We start from the raw sequence: 12,949 nt of genomic DNA, 5'->3' as shown, positions 1-12,949 counted from the left end.
GCTGCTTTCATTAGCGTCTGTCTAGACACAATTTACTACCAACTGTTCATTCGTGTCTCCTCCTCTGTCTGTCTCACTGTCTTCCTATTTGGCTGGTGGTGGTCTCACGGCTGCTGGGTTTTCAGACAGTTTTGGGGTGTGTGTGTGTGTGTGTTGTGGCTCTAGTCAGTGAGTCTGTCTGTCACCCTCCTCCTCTTTGAGTGGGTGTCATTTTCCTGCGCTTCCCCAAAGAGGAAGTCAGTCATTCTGTCTGTCTGTCTTGCCTATCCATTCGTTTGTCGCATGTGTGTGGGAGTCGGAGTGGGCGTGACGGTTTGTGAGCCAGGCGTGGTTTTGATCATGACCTTTTTCTGAGGCCATGTGGCAGAAGTTCACCGAGCCAAACAGCCCCGACCACAGTCGACCTGACACTCCTCCTCACTATCTGTAGCGCTGCCAGCTCCGGCCTCGCAAACACAACCATGTTTACAGGCCAATGAGACAGAAAAGACAAACAAAACAATACTTCCTGCACTCCGTTTAATCCAGTTCATTGGGCTTGAGTGGCGTGACGTTTTATATATATTAGAAAATGCAAAAAACAGACTAATGCCTATTTGTCATTGCTTTACTGTATAATTAACCACCACAGAGGGGAAGTAACACCCCCCTCTGTCGTTCAAACAACATAACCCTCTTCCAAAATGTCCTTATCTACCCGCACCCTGATCTCACACACAAGTTCAGGATGTGGCGTGACAGCATTCCAAATGAGATCTGTAGTTGTTCACAAAACAAAGTGTCCTGATGTGCTCCTCGCGTGCATGCTGATCAGCGCTCCTGTTGTAGTATCCGCCCCCAGGCTGCTCCATTCAATGATTTAACGTGTTTTGAGTGACCACCTTTAAACACACAACAGCTGAAAGAAATGGCCATGGCCCAGAGAGACACACACAGGGCGACTGTGAATGTCAACTTAAGACATTTAGCACCACTCCTGCAGCAGCTAGCTATTTTGTGTGTGTGTGTGTGTGTGTGTACAGGTATGAAGCTTGCTGCCCTAACTTGAAGAGACCCACTGAGTCACTAGTGACTAAGGGCTCAAGCAGCCCAAGCGGGGCTACTCTACTCACGCCATGCAGGCTCACACATGCTGAGGAGTGTTTGTGGGTTCTTGCAGTTGGGTTCATGCCTTAAGCAGATTTTTACTCGAAACTAGGTCAGTATTTACAGCATACAGCCAGATTGTGCATTTGCATCAATTGGACTGCATTGCATATGTAGAGCATGTGTATATTTGTTGAGCACATGTTCATAGGTTTGCGTGTGTTTGTCCAGGGTGTGTTAGGTCTGGTGTTTCTTAGACACTAGCACTTTTGACGGTTAAATGTTTTCTCAGGAAAGATTGTGTGTTTGCCTGATGAGCTGGAGGACTGTGTGTGTTTCCTCAAGGTGTTTTTTTTTCCGTCAGTTGACCTCATTTTATAGGTCCTCGTATTGTGTAATATACCATCTTTGCATGTATTATGGAAGCCAATAGTGCAAACCACATCATCTCCATGCCCCTGGTTTGTACCAGCCAGAGACCTTTGATGCATGTCATACTTCTCTCTGCCCCCTTGTTTCCTGTCTGCCTCTTCACTGTCGACTGTCGAATATCACGAAAATACCAAAAAGAAATGTACAAATAATTGATTTTTTGATAATAAGGCTGTTTTGACTGAAAATGTGCATTAATGAATAGACCTGAAATAAGTCAGTAGGAGGTATTCACTTTTAGTCATGTTGTCTTGCTCTCTGACACACCTGTCACACATTCAGGTGTTTTCTGGAATCATTATGCAATAATACTGAAACACAAGCGGTAAGTCTGTCTTCAGTCACACATAAGCATTAACAAATGTTGAACCTGACTCAACGCTTGCTGCAAATCATCCAAATTGGCCAAACAAATATGTGCAAATGCCAATTTCTGATTACTTAGTAACATGAACTGCATATGTTTACTGTTAACCGTGTGACTGTTGTCAAATTCCATCTTGTAACAGTTCCTTTAGCCACATGCTTTTGGATCTCTTTGCATTTAAATGCGGTGCTGTTTGATCTGAATGTCCGGTTCAACAATTAATTCTCTCTTTCCCCATCTGTCTCTGTCAAACCAGCCCTACTCTGTTCTCACTCTCTCCTTATCTCTCTCAACCTATCAAGCTTTTCCTCCTGTTTCATATTTTGCCAAGCTCAAAGCCTTTACTCCATCCTCCCATTCTTCTCAGCTTTTACATCTCTGCTGTTCTTCCCCTCTGAGCAGTGTGCATAGCCCCGCCGCTCAGCGCTGTTTAATGTCAAAGGGAGGTGCTCCCACAGGTTAACCTTTACAGACCAAAGATAAACACCGCTTTCTATATCTTCCTGTTGATCGCTCAGCCTTTCATTGTCTCTCAAGTGTTCGCTCTCACATGGTCTTTATCTATCTGTCTTTTTCAATGCAGTTATAATTTAAAACTGAATTTCATTACCCTTTGCTCTAAATTTGTATTTCTCTTTTGCCTTGCCATGCCTCCCTATTTCCCCTCTCAATGTTTCTCTCTCTCTCTCTCTCTCTCTCTCTCTGTCTGTCTCTTTATCTTTCTCAACCCTCCCCCTTTTCACTGCCCACAGTCCTGCTATCAATCATGGTCAAATGATTACGTCAAAGCTAGTGACGTTTTTCCGATGTGTCGTGAAAGAATATAGTCTGCCCCTGCAACAATACAGCCTCCAACACATACACTTGCTTTCTCTGGTATGCCTTCTTTTAAGGTGGCCCTGCTCACCCGCATTCTTGCTCACACACCTATATACACACACACACACAGCCAGTCCACCTTTATAGTTTGGCCAGCTGTGGCCCTGTAGGGGGTGTGACCTTTGACCCTGAGTTCAAAGGTTTGTGGCCTTAACCACCAGGCTGCAAGATCAGGGGAAGACTGAGTAAGCTATATCAGCCTCGTATTGACACAACTGTCACACACACATGAATACAAGCTGCCTTAGGCTATGTCGAGAAACATATGGAAGCCGCCATGTTTAGGTGTGTTTCAATTTATTATTCCCCTCTTTCTCTGTTGCTGCGCTGTGTGTGGTGCGTTTGTGTGTAACCGTGTCCGGTTTAGTGTTTGAGCACCAATCACAGGTGCTGTGTGTTCTCAGGGTGCAAGGTGGAGGTGTGTGTGTGTGTGTGTGCGTGTGTGTGTGCGTGAGTTTTAGGGGTGGGGAGGAACACCAGAGTGCCACCTGTTCTCTGTCATGAGGCCCAGCGCTGACACTGTGACTCACTGAACAGGCGGCACATAAGGAACACACACACGCACACAGATGGCCACAGCGCTGGTCCAGGCCCTGCTGTGCATTTTGGCTGACACACACACACACACAGACATTTTACGAATTACATGTCGAGAACATCATGACCACAGAACAGTCAGAAAACATCACACATGCATGATAACAAATGTCTGTGCTAGTAGAAGAAGGTCGAAGATGTGATCTTTTAACCCTTGACTGAAGTGCTGATAAAGTGCTGACCAATGCTTCAACTCACACTGGAATGTCAGACATGTTTGACCTAGTTGTAACAAAAGGTGAAAATAGAAACACTCCATCACGCATTGCTGCAGACAAAAAAATTATTTCTGGGGAAAAGTCACAAAAAATAGTTGAATATGCTTACGAAACTTAGTTTGATGGTTACAAAAGGGTAGACTTTTGTGTGCGTGTATGTGTGCACGTGTGAATGTTGACCAATAAAGAACCAATATTTGATAAAGTCGTGTCCAGCTCCTGCCTGCTGCTGTGGTTTACACTGTTACACAACCTCTCCACTGACCTTTCTTCCTCCATGTTGTGGTTTCAGGAGATGGGAGGTGTCATGGTGGCCTGCTGAACAAGACAGACTACATTACCCATGTTCACCAGGTAAGAATCTCGTTTAGCTTACTGCTGACACAGGCCCCTGTCCCCTGGTTTCATCTCGCTTACTCTGTTTTCTATCTCACTGTCATTTCTTCTGTCCCCAAACGCACAACACCGCCTACTTGTAGACATACAGCAGTGCTCATTGTACGCTTTTATAATAATGGTTTACTGACTTGAAAGTACTTTTAAAACTGTGTGGTCTTTTCTAGTGTTTTGTCCACCCTGTGCATTTAGATAGTATTTAATAACTACCGAAGTGCATTAAGCACATACGTGCATGTACACACGCTCACACACAAGCTCCACTGTATAGTATGTAGGTTACAGGTAGTGAACAGGGCAAGATGTGTCAAAAGAGAGTGAGTAAGACGCACGTTCATTCAAGGAATTAGAGTGTTGTGAAATCATGGGTGTGAGTGGACCGCTCCTCCTTTTTACAATCTGTCACACACAAAATCAGCTATTCCTTTGAATATTGTGTGTTTTCTTTTGTGAGTCCTCACAGAGTACTTTAAGACCTCTGAGTCAGATATCAAATATTTAACTTTGCTCTTCAAAGCCACATCAGAAGGGAAAGGGTCAATCATTTGCTCGCTCTCTGTTAGCAACCAGTGTTCTAATAACTGTTAGTGAGTAAAACTTCATTTATCCAGGTTTTATTTTAGCAGATGCATCCGTCCTGGAGGTAATCGACAATGTTCCAAACAGCCAGTGCAATAGAAGCGACACATTTCAATCAATGTTTGCATCTTTATCATGAGCCTACCTGAAAGCTTTTCACACTACCCTCCACAACAACTAGTAGTTACAGTGTAAGTACATGAGTGATGGATACAGTTGTTCGACTACTACTAACTACTAGTTGAAAGTAATAATGCTTTTTAACACAAAATGGCATGTAAACTGTAACAATCTTCCTCATAAAATGTCCAGACTTGGTCTCAGTCAATACCACCATCACCGTATAGCTTCAGAGCTGCTACAAGCTCATGTCCACGCTTCTCAATGTTTTCGGCTCAACATAGTGTACGTTAAAGTATTAGCATGTCGTACCAATGACAATTCCACCAACCAGGGACACATGGATGATGTTAGTGTCCATACTTTCGGCTTTTTCAGAGAAAAATTGACATAATTAGAAAATCTCCTGAAAACGAGATGTATTCCATCTGAGCTTTTTAAGCTCCTCTAAGTGGAGTTTGCGTTTCACGATGTCTAACTTTGGGATAGTGAGTATGTTAAGCAGGACTGGAGTGCTTAGCTTATCATAGAGCTACAGTCAGGATTAGCCGGTTGTTTGAGGAACTAGACGGAAAGCCGGGCTCCCTGTCGGCCCCTCTCCTCCTGAATAAGGGCTCTAATTATTAGAGCTGTAGCTCCATTCAGCTGGCTACATTGCTGCTATATGTGGGTGTGCTAAGCCATGCTGTCTGTCTGACTGCCTGCCTGTGTGGCTCTCTGTCTCCTCGTGGTGTGAGAATGTGTGTGGAGGTGATTATTATCGTGTCTATCGGTCTCTCAGTGTACCCAAAAGGCTGACTCACGGTATGACACATGTACACTCACACACACACACACACAATCCTACATATTGGAGGCTGAGAAGTACCATCTGTACCAGGTACAAAGTCTCCTACGACTGATGAGCGCACACACAGATACACTCATGCTTACTTTCTCTTTTCAACTGCTGCTCTGTATGGACCTCATCAGTATAACAAACTGTTTATTATTTTTAATGTGTTTGTGTGGCTGATATGACAGGAATTTGGGGCTCATCCTCATGGGAGAGCTGCTAAAGTCAATGTACATATATGTATATACATTTTTTTTTTTGAGTGTGAGAACAGAGCCGTCCTTGCCCCCAATCTCTTTAATTACAAACACAAAGTCTCCACCACACACACGTCTGGCTCCCTTCCACACACTTGAATACAGGATTGCCAGCTATGCCTAAGAGCGGTAGGAACTTAATCACAGTGCTTCACAAATAATGTTTTCCTTATTGTCCCTTCCTGCTGCTCACACACACACACACACACACACATGGGACCCCTGGGACAGACTGCAATGCTTTGGCTTCTCTTGTTGTGGGAGAGGAAGGATGGGAATTAAGCTCAGACATACATTTCATATTCTCAGGCTCTTATTATATACATTATAGTACGTCTATGAAAGACACAGCTGGAAGACGCTGTGTGTGTGTGTGTGTGTGTCTGGGCAGAGTGTGTGGTATACCACCCATGCCCACATCAATCAGCAATCCTCTTCCTGTTCAATTTTGAGGGCTAATGGTCTTCCACCACACTCTTTACAGTGTTATCACACGCACACACACACACACACACACACACAATGACACACGTAAAGCCATGCAAATCCACACACCTAATGGAAGATATGATATAATAATAGCATGCACTTGGAGCAAAAGGAGAATGCAATACAAGGTACAATTAAAACAAAATAATTAAAACATAAAACATGACTCCATACACACCCACAAAAAACAAGCAGCATGAGCAGCATAGCATTAGGATACATATACTGTTGGGCTATTTGTGTGCAGGATAGACCAGTACAGAAATAGAATGGACAAAATACCCAACAGTTATGAGGAACACAATATATAGCCTACACACAGACTGCACGAGTTTACAACTCCATGATGGGTAATTAAGGACTGCAGCAACAATTCAGGCTATAATAGCTTCCAGATGATGTTGTAAAAAGTCTTTCCAGCTGGCTTGATGTATTATAATGCACATACTGATTATAACATTAAGGGTGCAGGTTATCTGGGTATGTAATTACAGCATATGGGATTAAATCACTTTAAGTTTTCTAACAGAACTTCCATCCATTTACAGAGAAATTGCCTACGTATCGTCGCGCTAGGACTTTTTCAGCAGATGAAAGCTTTTGTTCAGTCTCTTAGAAATGAAAGCGGCTTCTTGGCCAACGCACTTTATAAAGTTGCAGTTAAGATCACTGTTGCTGTATGAACTGGAGCTGTCCCAAGAGGCTACTGATTTCTCCACACAGCCTTTAACAAACGAAAACAAAGCGTCCATATACAAGCACACTGCCTCTCCTCTTTCTCAACACTAAACACATTATTGAACATTCATTGTCACTTGACAATAGACTCCAGATCCACCCTGGTGGCACATATACCGCACATGCCATGCACTTACTTCATTAGGGGTTTGAATCGGGCACACACACACACATTTCTTGTCACTCTTCACTGCATACCAACAGAAGTAGAAATGCCTTCAGTCATCTGAAAATAGACTGAGTAACCTGTTGTGTGATACGAGAAAGAAGAACAGACAGCGAGAGACTGATTGCATCGCTGATTTGTACCGAGGCAGAGAGGTTCCCTTATGTTCTGGTTGTATTGTTTATGTTGTTTTTATTAGAATTGTTGTGACCATAAATAAGCTGCGTGTGCCCTTATGTCATCGTCTCAGCATCATCCGACCGTGACACATTCTTCAACCTCCCTGCTGCAGCTAATTTAGACTCCTGTTGTCCTGCTGAGGCAGTGCTTTCTAATTATAACCTCTACGCATGTGTGTGTTTGTGTGTTACTCGGTGACACATACTGTTGGTTGTACCAGTGTGGCTCTTTGGCGTTATTACAGAGTACAGGATGGTTACTTTGGCAAGAAAGAGCTGGAACAAATGTTTCCGGCCTTAGAGAGGTGTGTGTTTTTTCAAAGCTTTAGCTGGCTGCCTGTGAGCACATAGCATATCATTCTCGTACCTCTCCGTGTGAGACGTAAGATGGTAATGTCACCCACTGGACAAGAACGGGAAATATATTGGCCTCATAACTCAGGCTTTATTTATAGTCCTAGCCATGTGTACTGTGTTACGATAATATATAAAACATTACATAGATATTGTTCAGCCTTCAAATCTCTTCTCTCGGTACACATTATGTATACTCTAAACCTCACAGTGGATTATCTCATCATAAAATGCACATCTGTATATATACATCCATATCTATATCGATATTTTATATCTGAACAATACAAAACAGAGGAGTAGCATAGCATAGGTGTACCACTGCACACAGTAAAATAAGCTATACCTGTCTGTTAATAATGCACCTTTATAAATGGTTTATAAGCTGCAACGACTTTATTGGGGGCTAATGAATAATTAATGTATGCTTTGTAGATCAGTTATAAGCTATTTATGACATCAACTGTTATGAACAAATAGTTAATGATAAACACCAACCTGGCAACACATGTTGTTCTTTTAAAATGGCTTAACTGATCCATAAATCATGGTTAAATTGTTTATTCATCTTGATAAAGCCATTAGTTGCAACTCATGACTTCTTCACAAAAGGTGCCTGTGTAGAAATTGTTAACTAAATATGTAGCAGGTATAAAATGTATCAGGTACAATGTAGAATACAATGTACTAATGTTCCCTAATGCCTTACAGTAAAGCTTAGTTAAGGGCAGGATTACATTTAAAACATCTATTTATAAATCCATATTTATCTTCCAGTGAGTATGCTTTATTAACCCACAAGGATACAATCTACAGTGACTGTTATAACCCCTACATACCTGTTTTCTTTGAGACATTTAAGCCTGTGTAGCTGATAGATGGGCCTATTTATAGTCCACTACATCTAATGATAACACTGTGATACTGTATCTGTCTTCCTGTGGCAATAAGTCCAACTCTCGGTCACGAGTCTGCCTAAAATAAACTGTGGGGCGAAATAAATAAATAAACAGACACGGTACAAATGAATAAACCTCCCAGGAGGAGCGGAGGAGCAGCTCCGGTACCGGGAGTGACTCGGTGCCAGTTTGCGCTGTCAGGGAATTCCGGGGGCCGTGCGGTGACGTCACGTAAGCGCGCGCCTCTGTTTCGATTTGCGCGTGTTTGAGGGTTGCGTGGCTCTGTCCCTTTAAAACCGAGCTCAGCGCAATACGATCCCTGCCTGGCTGCTCGTGAGTGCGAAAGCAGAGGGGAAAAAAGGAGCTCGACGCGGAGAGACACAGAGAGCCGAGCGAGCGGGGCTGTCGCTGCACGGCCAAAGGCAGCCATCAAACGGAGTAAGGACCAGAAGATAGACAAGAACGGGCATATCACGGACATCAGAGAGGCTCTCCGGACATCGGGCGGCTCACATTTCATAGTTGTTTCGGGACGAAGCGGCAGAGACGAACAGGGATTACCGGGTTGTAGCTGTTCTCCGCTCAGCCGGCGCATCGGGAATTTCTCTGCAGACTCGGAGCTCCAAACTTGCGGATACAAAGACTACAAAGGATACCGTGGACCTCAAAGGAACCGGACATATATATATTTTTATTTTTGGCAATCGTTTTCTTTCTGGAGCGTCCATTCGTTATAGCCTACTTCAATGAGCGGTGAGTGCTTTGTGAACCAGGGGGTTGGGAGTCGAGTCGACTTTGTTTTGGTTGTAAGCAGGCGAGTTAGTGCTCATAGGAAAGTAAGTTTTAACCATGATGTTCCCCAGTGGGTCGAGTTATTCCGACATCAGATGCTCTTCTATTGTATTGTGGATTCAAATAGGCTCTGTCGTGATTCAGGACAGCAGTGAGAGAAGTATTGTAGTTGATTAAAGCGGAACCTTTGATCTTCTATAATCGATGAGGTGTGTGTGTGTGGGGGGGGATTCTCTGTGTTTTTCTCAACCACAGGTGACTCTTAAATCCCACGCGTGTGTGTAACAATTCGGAGAATTGTTTTTCATATTCACGCTCGATCATCTTTACCGTACATGTTTAATCATTCAGTGCACGTGGATCGGAGTCATTTATGTAAATTAGCTTGGTTGTGAATTTGGGGTTCATGGGCTTTTTACTTTCAAATCCCCAAGATGATCCCCAATTTGTTAGTGTTTTCCCATGAAAGCTATTTGAGACCACAACTATTTCTGTTTATGGTTCAGTGTAGAATTCAGCCCATATAACGTCACATTGACGATGATGACAGTGGGTCTTTATAGAAGGCTACATCTATTCATGAAATAGTGGAAATGACCTGATCAAGATATTGCTGTGGGACAGCCCGGGTCCTAGTTTGGTCATTGTTACCCTGAAAACTCCTGATCATCCCATGGCTAGAAAAGGGAAGGAGAGGGAGAGAAAATTGCCTGTGTAAGGAGATCTCACGCCATTGTGTGTGTGTGTGTGTGTGTGTGTGTGTGTGTGTGTGTGTGTGTGTGTGTGTGTGTGTGTGTGTGTGTGTGTGTGTGTGTGTGTGTGTGTGTGTGTGTGTGTGTGTGTGTGTGTGTGTGTGTGTGTGTGGCTCTGCTGGAGTTGGAGTGGGGGGTGGGCAGGATCACTGAGGTCGGCAGCCGTATAAAGTGAATGGATAGCTGCCACCCCCCAGTCAATCCTTACGCACACAAAGAGCCGGATTGAAAGGAAGTGATTTGCATCACCTCTCGTTTTTTTTGGGGGGGAGGGGCGGTGTTTTGGGCTGTCCTTTAGGTCTGGGTTTCTGGGGAGTCAGCACACTAAAGTCTGACCAGTGTTGTTTGGTAAACGTGATCCGTTATCTAATTATCGCCTTTCACGTGGGACAGTCCAAACTTGAGTGACTTTTTAACTTTCCAACACCTTTATGGCGCTCTTCTCCTGAACCGTGCGCCCCTGATAATAGCCTCCAGGAGCCGGCTGGGCTTACTTGCGGCAGATCACACCTAAACACGCGCAGCTTGCGCGCATGTCTTTGTTTGTGATCGCTTGCACCCGAAATTTCACACTGTTCAAAATATCAAAACAGTGGAAGTTAAACGAGGATTAAGTCGACTAGTTTGGTGGGCGTGGTAATACGCGTTGGAGTAGTTATTGGTGGTTATTACCGCAACGCCCACAGACGTTAAACGCCCCCCCGCCCCTTCACACACACACACACACACACACTGGTATTTCTTTGGACAAGCAGTTGATGCGAATTTGTGGCTGGTTGGGAGCTTATTTGTCACTTTATTGCCCTCAATAAAGGGAGCCAGATCAAGAAGAGCGGGGTGTGCTGGCATGGGGGCGCGAAGTAAACAAAAAAAAAAGCAGAAAGCCTTTGAAGGTTTACTTCCTATCAGTCAGATTGATCAGTTTAGAAACCATGTCGGAGGCTGTAAAAAGTTTAAGCTCCAAATCGCTCCACTCTTGGCAGGCGGTGTGCTGCCTCAGCTCCAGCCCGCCCCCGTTTTGTCCCGTGATCTCAATAGGAGGGGGTGTGCGCGCGAGCGAGTGAATGAACAATCGCCGCCCATTTTACTACCAGTGATGACGAACATGGAAGATTATTAAAGTGATACACGGGCCACGAGGAGGAGAGGGAGAGATGATGGTGGAAATACGGCTGCCAACTCAACAATAGTGTGAGTGAGTCACACAACTTGAGTAAGCACAAGGGGAGTCTGTGTCTGAGCCCCCCCCCCCCCCTTTACCCATATCTAGCTTTGATAGGGGTGTTACAGGTGTCCCAAGAAAAGACTAAGGATTACTTTGATCTCATTATTACTACTTGGACAGTCGATGGTGATGAAACGAGCTGTGTGTGTGTCTTGGCTGTGTGACAGTCCATCACATTTTGGGGGGGGGGGGGGGGGGGGGGTTCTCCTACCACTTGTCTGATTTTGCTGCCTGTTACAGAAAACAAATACTATACGTGTGTGTGTGTGTGTGTGTGTGTGTTTCAAAGAGAAGCAGGTGGGGGAAGTGATTGGGTGTCATAATGAAGCGTCTGTTTGTGTGACACAGGGCTGTTGCAACCGTTCCAGTAAAGGGTGTCATTTCTCCTCCAGCAACTCAAAATGAGAGCGAGGGAAATAAGGGAGGTGCAGGACAACATCTGCCCCGCTGACGGTTTCTCAAATACTCCCCACACACCCCAACAGGTCAGGCGTTAAAACACGAGTTCTTCTACGTGTGAGCTGCCACAATGGTTGGAAACCAGTTGAGGAATTTCCCGACCCAGTCAGCGGAGACACTGAATATTTAAAGGGACACTATTCAAATTCCCCCTTTTACACTGTAGCTATTATGTACAGTACACACCGAGCTTGTCCAGACAGCCTCTTCAAGCCCGGTGTCCCCCTAATCCTTGAACCCTGAACCTTCAGGGACTTATCTGACGTCGCCAGTGATTGAGTGTGAAAGACTGTAAGAGCTTGAAATGGTGTTTATACGAATGTGACATCATATCATGTTATATACAATTAAAGGTATTTATTTTATACTTTTTAATCCCCGATTTAAACGTCTTCCAGGCTTTCCAGATTAATTGTCAAATAGTCTATTCATTCGCTTTAAAGCGGCTTTAAAAACAAAATGAAAATAAATGGTTCATGAATAAACCAGTAATATAGTTTCTGCTTGTATTCTTTGTTTTTATGTACCATCTTTAAACCTTAATGTTTTTATGTTAATGTAATATGCCAGACTGAACACCCATGTGCCAATCCTCTTTGTTTACCTTTTTTTCTGACGTCTCCAGCTTCTACTGTTTAATGTCACTTTGCTATGAATTGTGGGTAATTCTCAAAATGTCCGCAAGAGAGCCCTCAAACGCTCTGCGATTTGACAGTGAGACCGCCCCAACCCCTCACGGACTTTGCGGGAATGCGCATCAAAGTCGGTGAGTGTGGCGATTGGGCTTTACTGTTTGGTCAGGGGGGCAAAAAGTCAGTCAACCAAGTGTGGAATTCTACACTGCAGTGTTGGTCTGACTGCTGCGGATCCCGGTTTCTCAAAATGTGGGCCAGACCCCTGAAAACAGGAAGTTGTTATAGTAAGGACCCTTACTATACGACTCATACTACGAATCCATTACTATAAATATAAGTTATATATGCAGTTCTGGACTGTGTTTTAGACCTGAGAATGTTAAGGAAAAACAGATCAGTATAGTTCAGTCCAGAAGCTGAAGAGTGAACTTGAAAAATTATACTAGAAAACAGAATCATAATGTCTCAAGATGAAATAGAGCTGTGTCAGAGAGT

At 44.0% G+C, this 12,949-nt stretch overlaps 1 protein-coding gene across 3 annotated transcripts in view; it reads left to right on the top strand.

The window, feature by feature from the left end:
* The window catches only part of kdm6ba (lysine (K)-specific demethylase 6B, a), a 56,420-nt gene that overhangs the window by 22,179 nt on the left and 21,292 nt on the right, over positions 1-12,949 (top strand). For all 3 annotated transcript variants that reach the window (XM_079295361.1, XM_079295362.1, XM_079295363.1), the window contains exon 2: positions 3,872-3,933. The gene's annotated coding sequence lies outside the window, so the exon portion shown is untranslated. The remainder of the gene's footprint in view (positions 1-3,871; positions 3,934-12,949) is intronic.

Source organism: Melanostigma gelatinosum (assembly GCF_949748355.1).
Source record: "Melanostigma gelatinosum genome assembly, chromosome: 23".
Lineage (NCBI taxonomy): Eukaryota > Metazoa > Chordata > Actinopteri > Perciformes > Zoarcidae > Melanostigma > Melanostigma gelatinosum.
This window is presented reverse-complemented; position numbering and strand designations above follow the sequence as displayed.